Source organism: Tachypleus tridentatus, chromosome 10 (genome assembly GCF_004210375.1).
Source record: "Tachypleus tridentatus isolate NWPU-2018 chromosome 10, ASM421037v1, whole genome shotgun sequence".
Taxonomy (NCBI): Eukaryota; Metazoa; Arthropoda; class Merostomata; order Xiphosura; family Limulidae; genus Tachypleus; species Tachypleus tridentatus.
Window position 1 is genome coordinate 100419890 of NC_134834.1, and position 19724 is coordinate 100439613.

At 33.2% G+C, this 19724-nt stretch overlaps 1 pseudogene across 1 annotated transcript in view; it reads right to left on the reverse strand.

Annotated features, from left to right (window-relative positions):
- Nucleotides 1–654: 654 nt before the first annotated feature.
- Nucleotides 655–19724, reverse strand: part of LOC143229956 (dihydroxyacetone phosphate acyltransferase-like) — a 52469-nt pseudogene continuing 33399 nt past the window's right edge. The window contains exons 11-15 of the transcript XR_013016133.1: nt 17693–17772; nt 12427–12576; nt 5750–5949; nt 3167–3228; nt 655–2642 (exon numbers count right to left, since the gene is read on the reverse strand). The product of XR_013016133.1 is annotated as a dihydroxyacetone phosphate acyltransferase-like (transcript). The remainder of the gene's footprint in view (nt 2643–3166; nt 3229–5749; nt 5950–12426; nt 12577–17692; nt 17773–19724) is intronic.

Sequence of the window (19724 nt, forward strand, 5' to 3'; positions counted from 1 at the left end):
AGGCTGAAATCTCTCGGATTGTTTTATTTTGAAGAAAGTAGAGTTAGGAGGTATGTCAGTGATATGTTTAAGACTAAAGAGAACTGAAGATGTCGATACATCATCTTTTCTCATATTTAACACTGAAAACAGTAAGACAAGGTGACACAAAGTATAAATTTTGGCAGGGTAGGAGTCATCTTCAGCTAAGGCAGGTTTATTTTTCTCACAGGATGGTTGGTCTTTGGCAGTAAGTTTAAGTAAAAGCTAAATAAGTATATAAATGATTAAGGCTTGCTTTAAAATTTTGTATTTATTATTTTAAATTCATTTAGTTTCGAGGATGGAACAGCTAAAATGGACCAACAGGTCCTATGTTGTTGCAAAACATTGTTATTTGCCATATGTTTCTACCTTTTTTATATTAATTAGAAATAAAAATGATCATATGTCTTGTAAAAATACCTGATTCTTACCAGTCACTAACAATAAACTGTAGAACAACAAATGACAGTTCCAGTTGTGAATTTTGTTTAAATTAGTTTTTCTTTTAACTACTTTATAAAAATACAAATATGTAATTAACAAGAACAATAATTATTAAGACTAACTGAATAACAAAACATTAAACATTTACCTCACAAAGGTTCATAATCTCAACAAGAACACTATATATTCAAATAGAACACTTTATTTCTTCATCAATTCACAGAGAATATATTAAAGTTAAGACAAGAAATTTGATGGAATCTCTACAACCTACTTTTGTATTCAACTTTAAAAACGTGTTTAAATTGTGAACTTTAATTCCCTTCTTAATGTGAATAAATTCTATAACCTCTTCTATTTAGTGATGGGCAGTTAAACCGAGTTCAAGTACACCACTCTCAAGATCTTCTTGTCTCCATATTTCAATGTATTAAATAAAAGATCACTATTCTACTCCTGAAAAACTGTCATCACATGAAACATGTTACAGTAAATAATCAAATAAGATATTTGTAATACGAGTACACCAGTGAAGAACGTTTACAAAGTCAAAATGTTCTGTTCCAAGCTTTAGTCCATGCTTTTACTGAAAACTTTACATTTAAAGGCTAAAATATGCTCTATTGAAAACAGTAATTGATCAATTGCATTTTTTAAAGGAATTGCATAAAATTGTATGCGAGTATCACTGTCTGGCCACCAGAATAAAAACCAAGCAAAGAATCTATAGTTTTCACAAGTATTTTAGAAACATGAACTGAACTATACAAAACAAGTGTACCACACTGGTGACTAATTTAAGTTTTGTGTATGTGTAGATTAGATTACAGAATGAAAACTACATATTAAAAAGCTGATTACTGCAAAAACTGAAAGTAAATACTATACAATTATGTACAAAATAATAATTGTAGACACTTATATTACAGTTTTTACTTCAAAAGAACCTTCTTAGAGATTTTGAAAATAAAAAAACAACTGAATTTAACAATTCACAAACACAGTTTTCAATCTGAGCCACTGAAACCACTTGATGTGTGAATGAATACAAGAAGCGAAATAACTTTATATATATATGAATGTATGTGTGTATATATAAAGTGATTTAATAAAAAATAAAATTCAGTAACACATTATGTGATTAACAAATATTTTGGAAATCAAATAATCCACAACCTTTTACAAACAACAATAGTGTGTTTGTAAATTATTACAACACTAGTAACAGTGCTTTGACTGATTTTTAGAAGAGGATCAGAACTGTTAACCTACATAAAACATAGAGAGCAGGGCCTTTTAAACATTGACATCATTAAAAAAAAGTACATACTATAAAAACTATAACTGTAACAACATGGTATGGTATCACTTGACTGATACAAGCAGGGCAAATGGTAGGATCTCATAAATGTGGTATTAAAATTACAAGTCCATTTGGTAACATAAAGGCTTTGATTGGGGTATAACATTTTAAAGCTGAGTCCAACCGGTGGAAGCCATGTTTAAATGTCCGCTTTCCTTTCTATGAGACATGTTTATCTGTTCACATGCAGTAGTCCAGCATCCATGTATACACCTGTTCAGGGAGATGGTTAGAACCAACAAGGTAATGTATCGTGGAGTCTACGACACAGGGGTCATAATACTGTGATGAATTGGTACAACACTATCAATATTATTACTAATTTTAACATTAAAAGTAGTTAAAATTCTCACTAAACAAAACAAAAATATCATAAGTAAAGCAAACAATGGTAGATGAAACATCTTTCTACCAACTATTGTCAACAAAATCTTAACACAGTAAAAGGGGAAAAAATGACTAAACCTTTACCTCATAGAAGGACTTTGTTACTGACCATTCATGACAAAAGAAGTTAATTCTTGTCTAGTATGACTGTAGGTCATCTTATCAGATCATATGAGTAACTGAAATAACTTATTTAACTTCTTTTACTGATGCTGATATTACTAACAGACTAGCTCAAGGTTCAGTTCTCCTTAAATATATACAAAATCATGTTATATGCAGAATGACTAATTCTGTCATCACCACAGCAATCATATTATAATTGAAAGGTGCTCAGTCTAAAGCTTTGGTCTAAATACTGCAGAAGAAACAAGTGTACCAGAGTAATATGGCCATCTTTTCAGGGGATCTTGTACAAAAGAATCTGTAATAAGGAAAGAATTATTAACAATAAAACACATTTAACAGTTTTGTATATATTATTTACATTTATAATGAGTTTGCTTTTAAATATACAACAAATACATATCTCAAAGTAAGGCATATTTGATGATTTGTTAACTTTATTTATTTATTGTAAAAGACAGGTAGTTTAGTTCTTCTTTAAGCTTACTAGACTGTGTGATATAATGTACATTTACACATGTTCATCAGCACTGAGATTAGTTTGTCTAAAGCCATATAACTTATAACTCTAACTAGTCAGACATTAATTAGTCCTGAGTTTACTTTTTTATATAAATACTTATTCTAGAATACTGAAGTGTGAAAGTCACACCTGAAGTTTTTAAATTACAACAATCATCAGTACCAATGATGTAATAAAGTGCAACACACCCAAGTGTACAGAGATTAATAGTTTTCTACATAAATCTTTACAGAGTAATTATTACAAAAGAAGACAACACAATTTGAATATCTGACACTGTAAATACAAAGAATACTCACTAATATCTTGTAGTATAATGTCCAGTTGGTGTCCATTGGGAACCACCAAAGTCTGACCATTCCTACAAAATTCAGAAACATTAGACTTTTAGTAATTTCAATATTTTTTCCCTAAAGTTACAGTAAAACATAGTTTAGGTTCTACTACCTAAAAGCTTGTAAGAAAATTGTTAGACACACAACATAAAGTGGAAAGATTAGAACTACTACACTGAACTAACAGTTTACAAATAGTTTATATGAAATGTAATATGTTACTATCATAGCCTATATGCTATACCAGGTTAAACATAAAATATCTACCATCCATATTCTGCATAAAATTAAAACAACTTGAATAATAAAAGACATGCTATGTGCTTACAGGTTCAATACCCTTTATACAGCCAAAAGTACCATTGAAATGAAGTAAAGTACTAGTACTAGAACCAAAGTACAATTTAGATGGAATATAGAGTGAATACAAGTGCAACCAATATCTTGTTTGTTTATCATTAAGCATGAAGCTATAAAAGTCCCACAAGATGAAACATTATTTTTTAGCAATATAAACTATGACTTATTGTTGAGACACTTAGGAACCCCACACTTTGTATACAACTAGAAGCACAATTTATATGTAATGTAAATACTAGTATGAATTAAACAAGCACAGAAACAAAGATGATATTAGTAATATACTAAACAGACAATCAGTTGAAGTACAGTAAATGTAATATTTCAATGTAATTTTTCTTACAATACCTACATTAAAGACTCGTGGAGTCTGGCTACAGCAGAGATAAAAAACAAGGTTATAAGATCCATTAAACAGCCATGCGTGCATATAAACAATTTCATTTTAATTGTGAGGACAACATTCTGGTGAATAATGAAGCCAAGATGTCATAAAAAATAAAGTAATAAGACTTGTCAAGCAACCATGTGTTTTTATAAATGTGTTTCATTTTAACTGAATTGATAACACACTGGTGCCTAACTGTTCCAAAGCACAATATCCCTTCAAGAAAACACACAAGTATAAAATTTCTGTGAAATGTTACCACTTCACATGAAACTGTCAAAAAAGATTAATGAAAGACCAATATTTTGTGGGAAGTAACATGTCCACGATGAATTTGAAGTATATTATGAAAAAAAAAGTGACCTAAGGTCAGAATAAAAATATCATTGAACACTTGGCAAGTGAGTATTTGCACTCAAAACCATCTGTGAGATGTAGAAATCAGTAACTTCGAGCTATTGTTTTCATGAAAACAAAAGCCCTTGTGAAGCACTTTCAACATCAGATTGACTGCTGAGTAAACATTAGCCAAGTGTTACATAAAAATAAGTAAAACAAATTCTCTATAAAAGCTGAAGAGAGTTTAGTGTCCGTGCTGATGAGTTCTACTAAACCGATAGTTGAACCATAAATACATTATTAACCATCTAGTTTTACTTTATGTCTAAATTTTTTATGTATGGTGAAAGGTGTTTTTAAGTACTTGGAGGTACAAAATCAAAAGATCCTTAAATTAACTTGTTTCTTATGGTGACACATTTCTGTACAAAAAGGTTTTTACTTAGTTACATTTAAATTTTTAATTAAGCTACTTTACAATAAAAGTTTGTCAATGAAACAAGCATTAAAACTGACATTATAATTTAGTTTTATATTATCTAGGTTTTAATTTTTTTATTTCAAAGAAAATCTTGAAGAAAAATTCTTAAAGTTTTGTTTTATTCTCTTGTGATCCACAAGTTCACAAAATGTTAAATTTGTCTTTGTAGTTCAACAGTTATTGACTCGTGCTAACCCTACATACATTGAAAGGATCTTGGTTCAATGCTCTCTCTAGATATTCTTTTATCACGTTACGTAAGACACATTCATAGAAAGGAGAAATAAACTTCTTGGAAATCTTGACAGATACAATGTCAACTTTGTATAGACAGAGATGCACTTCCTCAGACAATTGTACTTAGTTGAGCTACATGTTTATAACCAGTGGAAAGTAAGCTTGTTTGTAGTACATTCTTTTAACTCTTATTTGAAAATTGATATAACAAATTATAAGAAGAACTAGTCGGATTTCTTAATATTGTTGCTGCTTTGGTTCTTTAACACTGTTTCTCACTTTGAAATATGTTAGTTAGATACACAATTACATTGTATTTAGGTTTTAGCTTTATAAATTACTTTATTATGTGTTATTCATGTTTTAAAATGCATATTTGAAAGGTCTGTTACTTTTTCTAAAATTGTACATAAATCAAGCCTGCTTTCGGTTCACAAGAGATAGTGTAATATGCAAACACGACCACAGTCTGCTGAGGGCTATGCTTTCTCTGCCCACTATATGGCAATATTGGTCAGGAATGCCTATTAATGTGTGATATGATAACTAACAGCACTAAAGAACAGTGTGGATGACTGAAATACTGGTTAGCTTACATCACATAATTTATACTTTAATATTGCACAATCTGCTAAAACATTACAGGAACAAAAAAAGTGTAAAAAACTGGATGATGAATCAATTTTTTCCACAATTGTAAATCTATGATAATATCCCAGTACACTTCCTTTAATATTCATACCTTGGCTCTTTTGTCACAGCTCCCAATTTCACTAAATTATGAACACAATTGTTGAGAATATCTAAAGAAAGACTTCGGTAGTCTCTAATTTCACCTTGTAGTAAAGCCCCCTCCACAGCTACCTGACACTGTTTTACAGTTTCAGACAAAGTCTCCGGGTTAGACACCAGCTTTGAAGACAGAAGATGTTGACAAGCAATCTAAAAAAAAGGAAAAAAGTACATCCCATATCCAGTTTAACAACTAAGCAAATACATCTGATCTTTGTGTGTGTGTATATATACAGAATTTGAACAATATTTTGGAAATAAGCATATTGTTGATGAAGAACAGACATGAAGAAATCTACAACTTTATCATGACTGATACAACCATATAGAAATATAAGTGAAACATATTTATGATGGCAATAAACATGGGCACAGACTGTGGCCTCAAAACATGGTAAAATTTAATTCATATTGTAAATAAAGTACTATAAGTGAAAATTACACCAACTTTTCAATAGACCTTTCATCCAATTAAATGACAGATTCCTAAAATAGTAGATGTTACAAGACTCACTAACAATAGCTCTACCATATATTGTGTGGACATGTTATCATGTATCATGTAGTTGACATTTATCATATACTGTGTAGTTGACATATTATTATATTCTGTGGCCAACATATCATATATAGTACAATTGACATATCATATACTGTGTAGTTGACATTATCATACAGTGCATGGTTGAAATATCATATATTGTGTGGCTGACATGTATAGTGCATGGTTGAAATGTCATGTACAGTATGGTCAACATATCACATTGTGTAGCTGACATATATACAGTATGGTCAACATATCACATTGTGTGGCTAACATATATAGAGTATGGTCAACATATCACATTGTGTGGCTGACATATATACAGTATGGTCAACATATCACATTGTGTGGCTGACATATATACAGTATGGTCAACATATCACATTGTGTGGTTGACATATATACAGTATGGTCAACATATATACAGTATGGTCAACATATCACATTGTGTCGCTGACATATATACAGTATGGTCAACATATATACAGTATGGTCAACATATCACATTGTGTGGTTGACATATATACAGTATGGTCATCATATCACATTGTGTGTGACATATATACAGTATGGTCAACATATCACATTGTGTCGCTGACATATATACAGTATGGTCAACATATCACATTGTGTGGTTGACATATATACAGTATGGTCAACATATCACATTGTGTGGTTGACATATATACAGTATGGTCAACATATCACATTGTGTGGCTGACATATATACAGTATGGTCAACATATCACATTGTGTGGCTGACATATATAGAGTATGGTCAACATATCACATTGTGTGGCTGACATATATAGAGTATGGTCAACATATCACATTGTGTGGCTGACATATATAGAGTATGGTCAACATATCACATTGTGTGGCTGACATATATAGAGTATGGTCAACATATCACATTGTGTGGCTGACATATATACAGTATGGTCAACATATCACATTGTGTGGTTGACATATATACAGTATGGTCAACATATCACATTGTGTGGTTGACATATATACAGTATGGTCAACATATCACATTGTGTGGTTGACATATATACAGTATGGTCAACATATCACATTGTGTGGTTGACATATATACAGTATGGTCAACATATCACATTGTGTCACTGACATATATACAGTATGGTCAACATATCACATTGTGTCACTGACATATATACAGTATGGTCAACAGATCACATTGTGTGGCTAACATATATACAGTATGGTCAACATATATACAGTATGGTCAACATATCACATTGTGTCGCTGACATATATACAGTATGGTCAACATATCACATTGTGTGGTTGACATATATACAGTATGGTCAACATATCACATTGTGTCGCTGACATATATACAGTATGGTCAACATATCACATTGTGTGGCTGACATATATACAGTATGGTCAACATATCACATTGTATTAGCTGACATATATACAGTATGGTCAACATATCACATTATTGTAAAGCTGACATATATACAGTATGGTCAACATATCACATTGTGTAAGCTGACATATATACAGTATGGTCAACATATCACATTGTGTCGCTGACATATATACAGTATGGTCAACATATCACATTGTGTAGCTGACATATATACAGTATGGTCAACATATCACATTGTGTAGCTGACATATATACAGTATGGTCAACATATCACATTGTGTGGTTGACATATATACAGTATGGTCAACATATCACATTGTGTCGCTGACATATATACAGTATGGTCAGCATATCACATTGTGTGGTTGACATATATACAGTATGGTCAACATATCACATTGTGTGGTTGACATATATACAGTATGGTCAACATATCACATTGTGTGGTTGACATATATACAGTATGGTCAACATATCACATTGTGTGGTTGACATATATACAGTATGGTCAACATATCACATTGTGTGGTTGACATATATACAGTATGGTCAACATATCACATTGTGTCGCTGACATATATACAGTATGGTCAACATATCACATTGTGTAGCTGACATATATAGAGTATGGTCAACATATCACATTGTGTGGTTGACATATATACAGTGTGGTTCACGTTATCATATATTGTCAGGTTAACATGTTATCGCATATTGAGTGGTTCACGTGTTATCATATACTGAGTGGTTCACACGTTATCATATACTGAGTCGTTCACGTGTTATCATATTGAGTGGTTCACGTGTTATCATATAGAGTGGTTCCGCGTGTTATCATATAGAGTGGTTCCGCGTGTTATCATATTGAGTGGTTCACGTGTTATCATATAGAGTGGTTCACACGTTATCATATAGAGTGGTTCACGTGTTATCATATAGAGTGGTTCACACGTTATCATATTGAGTGGTTCACGTGTTATCATATACTGAGTGGTTCACACGTTATCATATATTGAGTGGTTCACACGTTATCATATATAGAGTGGTTCAAACGTTATCATATAGAGTGGTTCACCGCGTTATCATATATTGAGTGGTTCACGCGTTATCATATATTGAGTGGTTCAAACACGTTATCATATATAGAGTGGTTCAAACATTATCATATAGAGTGGTTCACGCGTTATCATATAGAGTGGTTCACACGTTATCATATACCGAGTGGTTCACACGTTATCATATACTGAGTGGTTCACACGTTATCATATACTGAGTGGTTCACACGTTATCATATACTGAGTGGTTCACACGTTATCATATACTGAGTGGTTCACACGTTATCATATACTGAGTGGTTCACACGCGTTATCATACTGAGCGGTTCAAACGTTATCATATACGAGTGGTTCTGCGTTATCATATACTGAGTGGTTCACACGTTATCATATACTGAGTGGTTCACACGTTATCATATAGAGTGGTTCACACGTTATCATATACGGAGTGGTTCACACGTTATCATATAGAGTGGTTCACACGTTATCATATACTGAGTGGTTCACACGTTATCATATACTGAGTGGTTCACATGTTATCACGTATTCTCCTCTACTTTCATTTACAAGTTCTTATATAATTTTTTCCTGTTCACACTAAAGTTCCTTCACCTTCTCTGGGAGCAAGACCAGCTTACTGGTTCTTGTCAGTAATAAACAGATTAATTCAATAATAATCAATACCTGGTGGTCAAAATCCTTGTTTTAATTGTGATGTGTTTCAAAATAAATAAATTGATAAAACATTACATTTCACCAACTTCCAGTTAACCCTTTTACAATGGGCTCTGTACAAAATACACAAGTTTGTATCCACATATTAAGTATTTATACCATGCCTATGTCTATCTCCACAAAATCTGAAAAACTTTTAGTAATGATACCAAGCCTCTTGCACACAGAAAATCATAATTTTAATGAAGTGTTTTTACTAAAGATTTGTTTGTGAAAATATCAAGTCTGTTTTGTTACTAGTCCAAGTGTGAAGTGGTTTTCGTGTTATCATTAAAAAACTATTTTAATCCCAGAAATCTCAAATATTAAAGCCTCATAAGTACATTTCAAATGTCTGTTTTCAGTAGGAGTTTATATTTGATATGTTATTTTCTCTAAGTATGTGGGGTCAGTAAATTAGACTGACCTCAAAATCACCATAAAAAATTAGGAAATAAATATACATTATGCTTTTTTCATTCTAGAATTATTACAAGTTATAACATGAAAACAAATGTTTAGTCTCAATAGACTATACATCATCACATTAAACATTTATTATAATGACTTTCCAGTCATGCCTGGCTAACATTACAGAACTTGCATTGACATAGCTCACGTGCACTTGTGTTACATATCCAATACTATAAAACTGTCCTTTACAAATTTATCTGTTTTGGCTGTGTGTCAGTGGACTTGTATTTTGTAAAATACAATAACATTTCAGTTTTAATACATTATATATACATATATATTGATTATTACTATTTACAAATAAATTATTAAACTTATTTTTTGTGAATGTAAAACAGTAAATGATGAAACAAACAATTATCTCTTCTAGCTATGGCCTCTGTACTTAGTTGTAGCTTCTCGTAGCTTGTACTAAGCCGTAAGACATTTCACAAATGGAGGATGTGAAACAAAATAATTTTTTTAGGTTTTATATATACATTTGAATAATCAAAAAATCATAAATTGCAATGTTGATACCACAGAATTCCACTATAACTTATCAAGTTTAGTGACAAAGCTGTATTTTGATCTAAAAAATATAAACTTTTGAGCAGGCTAAAAACACAACCTACCTCGTTGAAATCTTATTTTGAAAGAATGAGATAGCATCTTTACACATGAAAATGGCTGAAAACGCCACAAGGGGGACATTCTGAACTATCAATTGGTTATTCACATCTTATACAGAAGTAAGTGTGTATAAGGGACCTGAGAGGGGACCGTTATGTTTCATTCACTACATGAGTGATATTTCAGTAAACAGAAAAGACAGGAGGTTTTTAATTTATATTCTAGCTTGTTAATATTAGTAATTTGAGTTTTCAATTCATAAGAAACTACAGATTTAGTATTTTGACATTACAAACATCTAATACAAACCAGTGCTGTATTCAACATACCATGTGACACAAAAATGATGTTTGTGTTATTTTACTATTTACTTTTGGATTAAGAAATTGAATAATGTCTAACATAAAAATCTGAATTATAATCTACAATTTGACACTAAACTTATGGACATAAATTCATAAAACAGTAGTTCAATAAAATGTGGTATGCGAGTCAACAATCATGAAAACATGGTCTTTGACCCATCACCTGTAGCAACAGGGTTAACACCATAATAATTCTTGTCAAGCAACTTGCTAATAGAAATAGTGTTTCAATCACTATCATATCTGTTGTATTCTAACCAGCCATAAATGCCCTTGTATAGGACAACAAGTTACGGTGGTATTATATATAGGAAATACTGTGGTTCACATATTGTTTTTTTAAATTTCACTCATGAATGCTTATAAATAATTTTAGACAGCTCCATAACACATATCTTTAGTGATGAGCATTATGCAATATGAACAACCATTTTCTATTCAACTATTAAAAGTGTTGTAGCAACACTAGTAACCAGTAAGTAAAAGAATAAGATGTGAAATCACACACCCATTTACATGCAACCCCTAAAAATGTCACATAATAAGAAAACACATTTTGAGGTTGACACAGATACATTTTTACACACCTGTAAGGCGTGGTCCTCCTACCATCTACACATTTGCACTTACTATGTCTACATTGTAGATAATCTGCTGTATAATTTCTGTTGTTTATAATTCACATTAATTTGTAATATAAACCTTTATTTCAATAACTACATTACTACACAGTACTAAAACACCAATACTGCACACAGGATTATGTAATTTCATTGTTATTAATAAGTTAATTTCTTCTAATGTCTCAGTAAAGAAGATTTAACATGATATAGTTTTTGTGAAATATTAGCCACGAAAGAAATTAGCACAATGGATCAGTGAACACATTACATACCTTTCTGAAGACCCAAGGGCTTCTAAACAGTTAACCTATTCTTTAACAGTAAAAAGGGAAATACAATAAACTATTCCAATGTACTCACGTTTCTGGGCATTTTAAAATGTTTTTGTGAAAGTATTATTAAAATATTCTTATTATAAGTAGAGTTATATAAATACTTTTATATTTTATATTATTATTATTATTTATATTACTGTCTCATGTTTAAACAAACTTCTACACAACCTATTATAACTTAATAAAGTTTCTTATTTTCACTGCAAGTCATGAAAATTTAGCACTCGAATGTAAAGAACAAATTCTCAACTGTTTGTAGTAATACCTTTACACAGAAACAGTTTTGTAAAAATGTTTTTACCTTATACCCTTCAAGAAATGGAGATAAAAGAACAAATTCTCTATCTCAACTATTTGTAGTAATACCTTTACACAGAAACAGTTTTGTAAAAATGTTTTTACCTTATAACCTTCAAGAAATGGAAATGAAAGAACAAATTTTCTATCTCAACTATTTGTAGTAATACCTTTACACAGAAACAGTTTTGTAAAAATGTTTTTACCTTATAACCTTCAAGAAATGGAGATAAAACTGATGCCAACAAGTTTAATTTCCACCGTAAACTATCTGGTGTTTTATCTAAAAAAATTCGGCTTTCTTCATGGCACAGAATCTCTTGGTTCTGAAACACCTCCAATGCACTAAGCATGCCCTGTAATTGAAATGGACAACTTTACAACCTGAACAGTCGACACGTGAATGAACTTACCACATTTTATATATGTGTGAACACTACTTGGATTTTTGTTTAGTTCTAACCATGCATATTGTCATTACTGAAACAATAATGTTTCCTTCTTAACAATTTTACCATGGCATTATAAAAAAGATAGTAACTGAATTATATTCATTTGGATCTTAAACAAAACAAACTATAAAAAATATAGACTGGCAAATCCATTAGTACCAGTCCCCCCATATTTAGGAAACACTTTATTTACTTAACGTAATAACAGGCTAATCATCTAGCTGTTGTGTGACTGCTTCAGCCTTATTACTGCAGAGATGTAGTTATATTATAACCAGTCTACAAGGAAATGGAAAAGACCACAAACTCTCTCCTTCTTAACCTGAAGATGACCTGGGAAGGTCGAAACGTTGTTCTCTCCTTATCAGTAAAAGTGTTAATACCCATACCAGCTGTTATACAGAGTTAGTCAGTTGATTTTACTGACATTATAATCACCAAAACCCAGAAAATGAAAATAAATTTAAATTACCCTTTCTTCTTTCTAGGATGACATCAATTTGTGACACAATACTACATTCATTTATCCTAACTCATATCAATTTGTGACACAATACTACATTCATTTATCCAAACAGTATACATCTATTTATAATTAAATTTTATTGTTTTATTGCTATTTGAACCATGTCTAACTACTATTCACTCCATGATAAATTGTAAATCACCAGGTGAATGTGGAACTCACATTATTCTATCTAATTAAGTTATCCACAAGCCGCACACGTGTGTGCCTTTTGAATCATTTTTTATTAACATCCCAGTTCATAGAGGCAGCCTGCTTCAGAGGACAAATCCAGAAGGAATGCACCAACAGGGAAAGTGAAAAAGAGGTAAGTAGGCTATGAGAGTGGGAAAAACAAAAGGTATGGAATAAGGCCACCCAGTAGTCTACAATCGAAGAGACAGAAGATCCTCAGTCAAAAAGCCAAGTAAGAAAACCTGCAATATGAGGATCAGCTGAAAACCTTTGACCCAGAGACCAAAGGCAGAAAACATACCATTAACACTGATACATTTTCATGGAAGAAAAGGTGAGAGGAGCCTAATGGAGGACAGGAAGAACTGGACAAAGCACCAGTGACCGAGGTTGCAAAGAAGGGAGGGAGACAGAAGAAGGTAGTACAAGTGTAAGTTTGAGCTGGAGAAGCCACAGAAATCACAGATGAATCAACCACTAAGAAGCAATCAGAAGGACTTGACATGTTGTGGTATGGATGATTGAAATTACTCAGTGAAGATAATGTATGGGAAGATAAACACATATATATTTATTGGTCCAATCCTGAATGAAAGCATCAAAAGCTAGATTGAGAGGATGAGGAACCAGAGATAATTTGTGGTTGAGGAATGTGCAAAGGCATCTATGTGAGAAGCACCCCACTGAAGATAAAGCAATTGGAAAACAGGAGGATCAAGAGACTACTCTGATGGACAAAAATCATGATCAACAAGAAGACTGAAAGCACCTGGAACATGACACATAATGATATGAATATCTTGCTTGTGGGCCCAAAAAAGAAGATCCAATATATGAAAGAAAATGTAGAAATTAAAAATGGGTGACACCTTTGTGATTGACATAAGCAATCACTGTAGAATTTTGCAGTTGATAATTACCAAACAGTGCCTGCCCAAACAGAGAAAATAAAACAAAGCCCAAATGAACAGTTAGAAGTTCCACGGCATTGAGATGAGGAATCTGGTGAAAGCTCAATTGTGCAAATGTGTTGACCTTTGGCAATCAGTGGGTTATTTGGTTTTCATCAGTGAACTTGTCATCACATTTTTTTCTCCACCTTCTTTGTCTTGAATACTCATTTCCTTCCCTCTGCGTCATGATCCCATTACTACCCACTGTCTGTGAAAAGCAGTAAAAGACTTCTCAACAGGCAACAGGCCATCAAGCCTGTTCATCATCTTTCTCCAGGTTTTTATTCCTGGCTGTTTGTTTTCCCCTAAGAAAATAGAATACTGGGCTTGTAATAAATACGTCCTGTCCCAATCGATTTTTCAGTTTTCCCCACTGTACCATGGAATCATTTCTCCGTTTCAAGTAGGCCTTTTCACTGTGTTTCTGCATGACTAAGGTGAATGTTGCAAATTCTTACTTGGCATATTCTGATAACTTAGCAGATGTGACCATATCTTTAGTTTGTTCATTGCAGAGTAACTTATCAGTTTTGTGCAATAATACCCTTTGGACTTGCTTTGGCCCTGTATATTTTTTGTTTGGTGGTCTGAGTAGTTGCTTGTCACCTACATGCTCTTGGATTGCATGTTCATCATTACTTGGATGACTGACAACTGTTCGTTTGATCTGAACACAAGTCCACCCATCACACTCATCAGCTGCTCCTGGAAGTGGCTTAAGTTGCTTGGTTAATCAAACTTAAAAAGCCATTCCTCCAACCTACTCAATATATCTGTTCCATTTCGGTGTATTTTCAACACCAACCTTGGTCAGGTTCCAACTTTCTCCCCTTAAACTTAGTTTGGTGAAGCATTTAGTTCTCCACACTCTTACTGCTCCCTCTGTTACAGCTTGCAATTTTCTACTGTTTTTGGGAATATGGACTTTTGTTGCAGCCTTTATCCCTTTATGTCATGCTCATGTGTAAGCTCTTCACAATGAGTGAAATACTGCATAGAATCCTTTTGAAGGCTCTTATTACTCTTCCTATTACCCTAGCTGACAGGTGTCCCACTTCCTCCTCCCTGTTCACACTTACAAGTGTTTATGAAGACTCTTATTACTCTTCCTATTACCTTAGCTGACAGGTGTCCCACTTCCTCCTCCCTGTTCACACTTACAAGTGTTTCTGAAGGCTCTTATTACTCTTCCTATTACCCTAGTTGGTAGGTGTCCCACTTCCTCCTCCCTGTTCACACTTACAAGTGTTTCTGAAGGCTCTTATTACTCTTCCTATTACCCTAGTTGGTAGGTGTCCCACTTCCTCCTCCCTGTTCACACTTACAAGTGTTTCTGAAGGCTCTTATTACTCTTCCTATTACCCTAGCTGACAGGTGTCCCACTTCCTCCTCCCTGTTCACACTTACAAGTGTTTCTGAAGACTCTTATTACTCTTCCTATTACCCTAGCTGACAGGTGTCCCACTTCCTCCTCCCTGTTCACACTTACAAGTGTTTATGAAGACTCTTATTACTCTTCCTATTACCTTAGCTGACAGGTGTCCCACTTCCTCCTCCCTGTTCACACTTACAAGTGTTTCTGAGAGGCTCTTATTACTCTTCCTATTACCCTGGTTGGTGGGTGTCCCACTTCCTCCTCCCTGTTCACACTTACAAGTGTTTCTGAAGGCTCTTATTACTCTTCCTATACCCTGGTTGGTGGGTGTCCCACTTCCTCCTCCCTGTTCACACTTACAAGTGTTTCTGAAGGCTCTTATTACTCTTCCTATTACCCTAGCTGACAGGTGTCCCACTTCCTCCTCCCTGTTCACACTTACAAGTGTTTCTGAAGACTCTTATTACTCTTCCTATTACCCTAGCTGACAGGTGTCCCACTTCCTCCTCCCTGTTCACACTTACAAGTGTTTATGAAGACTCTTATTACTCTTCCTATTACCTTAGCTGACAGGTGTCCCACTTCCTCCTCCCTGTTCACACTTACAAGTGTTTATGAAGACTCTTATTACTCTTCCTATTACCCTAGCTGACAGGTGTCCCACTTCCTCCTCCCTGTTCACACTTACAAGTGTTTCTGAAGGCTCTTGTTACTCTTCCTATTACCCTAGTTGGCAGGTGTCCCACTTCCTCCTCCCTGTTCACACTTACAAGTGTTTCTGAAGGCTCTTATTACTCTTCCTATTACCCTAGCTGACAGGTGTCCCACTTCCTCCTCCCTGTTCACACTTACAAGTGTTTATGAAGACTCTTATTACTCTTCCTATTACCTTAGCTGACAGGTGTCCCACTTCCTCCTCCCTGTTCACACTTACAAGTGTTTCTGAAGGCTCTTATTACTCTTCCTATTACCCTAGTTGGTAGGTGTCCCACTTCCTCCTCCCTGTTCACACTTACAAGTGTTTCTGAAGGCTTTTATTACTCTTCCTATTACCCTAGTTGGTAGGTGTCCCACTTCCTCCTCCCTGTTCACACTTACAAGTGTTTCTGAAGGCTCTTATTACTCTTCCTATTACCCTAGCTGACAGGTGTCCCACTTCCTCCTCCTGTTCACACTTACAAGTGTTTCTGAAGACTCTTATTACTCTTCCTATTACCCTAGCTGACAGGTGTCCCACTTCCTCCTCCCTGTTCACACTTACAAGTGTTTCTGAAGGCTCTTGTTACTCTTCCTATTACCCTAGTTGGCAGGTGTCCCACTTCCTCCTCCCTGTTCACACTTACAAGTGTTTCTGAAGGCTCTTATTAGTCTTCCTATTACCCTAGTTGGCAGTTGTCCCATTTCTTCTTCCCTGTTCACACTTACAAGTGTTTCTGAAGGCTTTTATTACTCTTCCTATTACCCTAGTTGGCAGGTGTCCCACTTCCTCCTCCCTGTTCACACTTACAAGTGTTTCTGAAGGCTCTTATTACTCTTCCTATTACCTTAGTTGGCAGGTGTCCCACTTCTTCCTCCCTGTTCACACTTACAAGTGTTCACAGATGCATTCTTTCTGGGATAGGGACATGAGTCGATCAACAGCAGACTTCAGGGTGTAGATTATGATGGAGATTTTTTTTTCTCCAAAAAACTTTCTGTGGGAAGAGTTGTTTATTTTTAACATTTCTCCCCACCAACACATTTTTCTTTCTCCACTAAACTCTCACCTTATTTTCCAAGAAATCATGTTACATGAATTGACAATACTTGACCCTAAACTTACAGACTAGCATTAAATTAGAAGTTAAATGATGTCTTACTCAGATGCAAGATCCATTACTTTTTGATGCTGAACATTTACTTCTATAATATTTATACTAAACGTACTCAATCTAAGCTAACTAACAAAAATTTCAAGCTCAGAAAAAAAAAAAGTAAAATACATTTACTGACCTCTAAACTCTTCTTATTTTCAAACACAAATTCTCTCTGGAAGATCTTCTGCAGTACTTGATATCGGCTAAATAAAGATTCTGAAAACAAACAAAAAACATATACTATAAAAAGTGTCACTGTACATGGTTTGATCTATTGATGGGCAGACATTAAAGAGTGAATTGCTTATGGGGTACCATATCTCTGGCTGCATAACAAGACATCTCAAAGAGATCATTAATAAAGAGATTAATTTTTTTACACCTTGAATATAATAAAGTGTAAAAGCTGAAAACTACATATTTTGACATATGTGTGAAACAATGTACCAGCATATAGACCATCAAAAATAACAGGGCAAGTACTACTACTCCCACTCCAATAGTATATCTCCCTTCATAGTTAACTGAAATAAACAAGTTTTGTGAAATCAACCTTTACCAACAAGAAGGCAGAAAAGTGCAGTTGAGGCAGTCAGATCTTTCTATATTCCTTTGTGAACCAATCAAAATTAAGATGAAATGCAATTATGACAAAGTCATAGAATAAATAATGGTAAAAATCAGTTAGATTAACAACTTCTAATATACAAAAAAGCCAGTGCATTTTGGTAAAACTACATTCCAGTAATAACTTTTAAGTTATGTTGCCTAGCAACAAAAGTATAACCTAATATTGTTGTTGGTCCATGTACTGAAAATATTAAATAATATGTATAGACAAAGAAACTGGAAAAAAAAAAATTGATTTCTTAGTTTAGTCTTCTTTACTAAAATAGGTTTTTTTTTTTGTTAAAACAGTTGGTGACATCACAGAAAATAACTTAATTCAGAAATATACTTTCAGTTTAAAACTGAATCAATATTTTTAATTTCATGATAAATTTTATGAAGTTGTCTCTAGACTAGGAGATCCCACACTACATCTTTAGGCTTATTATATCAACACTCACAACACTTACAAGGTTTCATGACACCCTGGAACTAAAATAATAATGGGCAGACAATAATCAAATCTCCACAATGATGAGAAACTCACATAAAGTAAAAATGTTAACCTGAAGATGATGTAAGAAGGTCAAAATGTTGTTCTCTGCTTTATTAGTAAAGGTGTTAATACCCATACCAGCCGTCCTGAGATACAATAATCGAATATTCTAGCAAGGTAAATACATTTTGGCTTTTATAACTCCTACTTAAAAAAATCAAGATAAATTATGTGTGACATGACACACACTGGTTTCTACACATGCTATATTACTGAACATATTTTTACAATATATTTACAGACATCCTCTCCTTCTCTGAAGCAGTCATATACTTACTGAAACAACATTTGTTTATTGTTTTCTGTTAAGTTGATTCACCATAATTATGCTTTTGCACATTATTGCTTTGACTTTATAATAAACAAATCTTAGATGTTAATAGGCATCACAGTTCAAAGGTCAATGAAACAAAAATAAGAAATATATGTACTGTAACATAATTTGAAATATGTAGAAGTAACATTTGTAGTTTCTTGTTATAATTTCCAGTCATTCTATAATGAAAAAAAGGGAAACTTACATTTATTTCCTAATTTTTTAAGGTGGTTACAAGGCCAATCAAATCAACCAACCAAATGATCTGTTTGTACATGTTTAAAGTCTTTAGATTTAATAGTTCTAACTTTACATACAGTATATCTTCACAAAATTTGGTTAAAGTCTTTAGATTTAATAGTTCTAACTTTACATACAGTATATCTTCACAAAATTTGGTTAAAGTCTTTAGATTTAATAGTTCTAACTTTACATACAGTATATCTTCACAAAATTTGTTTAAAGTCTTTAGATTTAATAGTTCTAACTTTACATACAGTATATCTTCACAAAATTTGGTTAAAGTCTTTAGATTTAATAGTTCTAACTTTACATACAGTATATCTTCACAAAATTTGGTTAAAGTCTTCAGATTTAATAGTTCTAACTTTACATATAGTATATCTTCACAAAATTTGGTTAAAGTCTTCAGATTTAATAGTTCTAACTTTACATACAGTATATCTT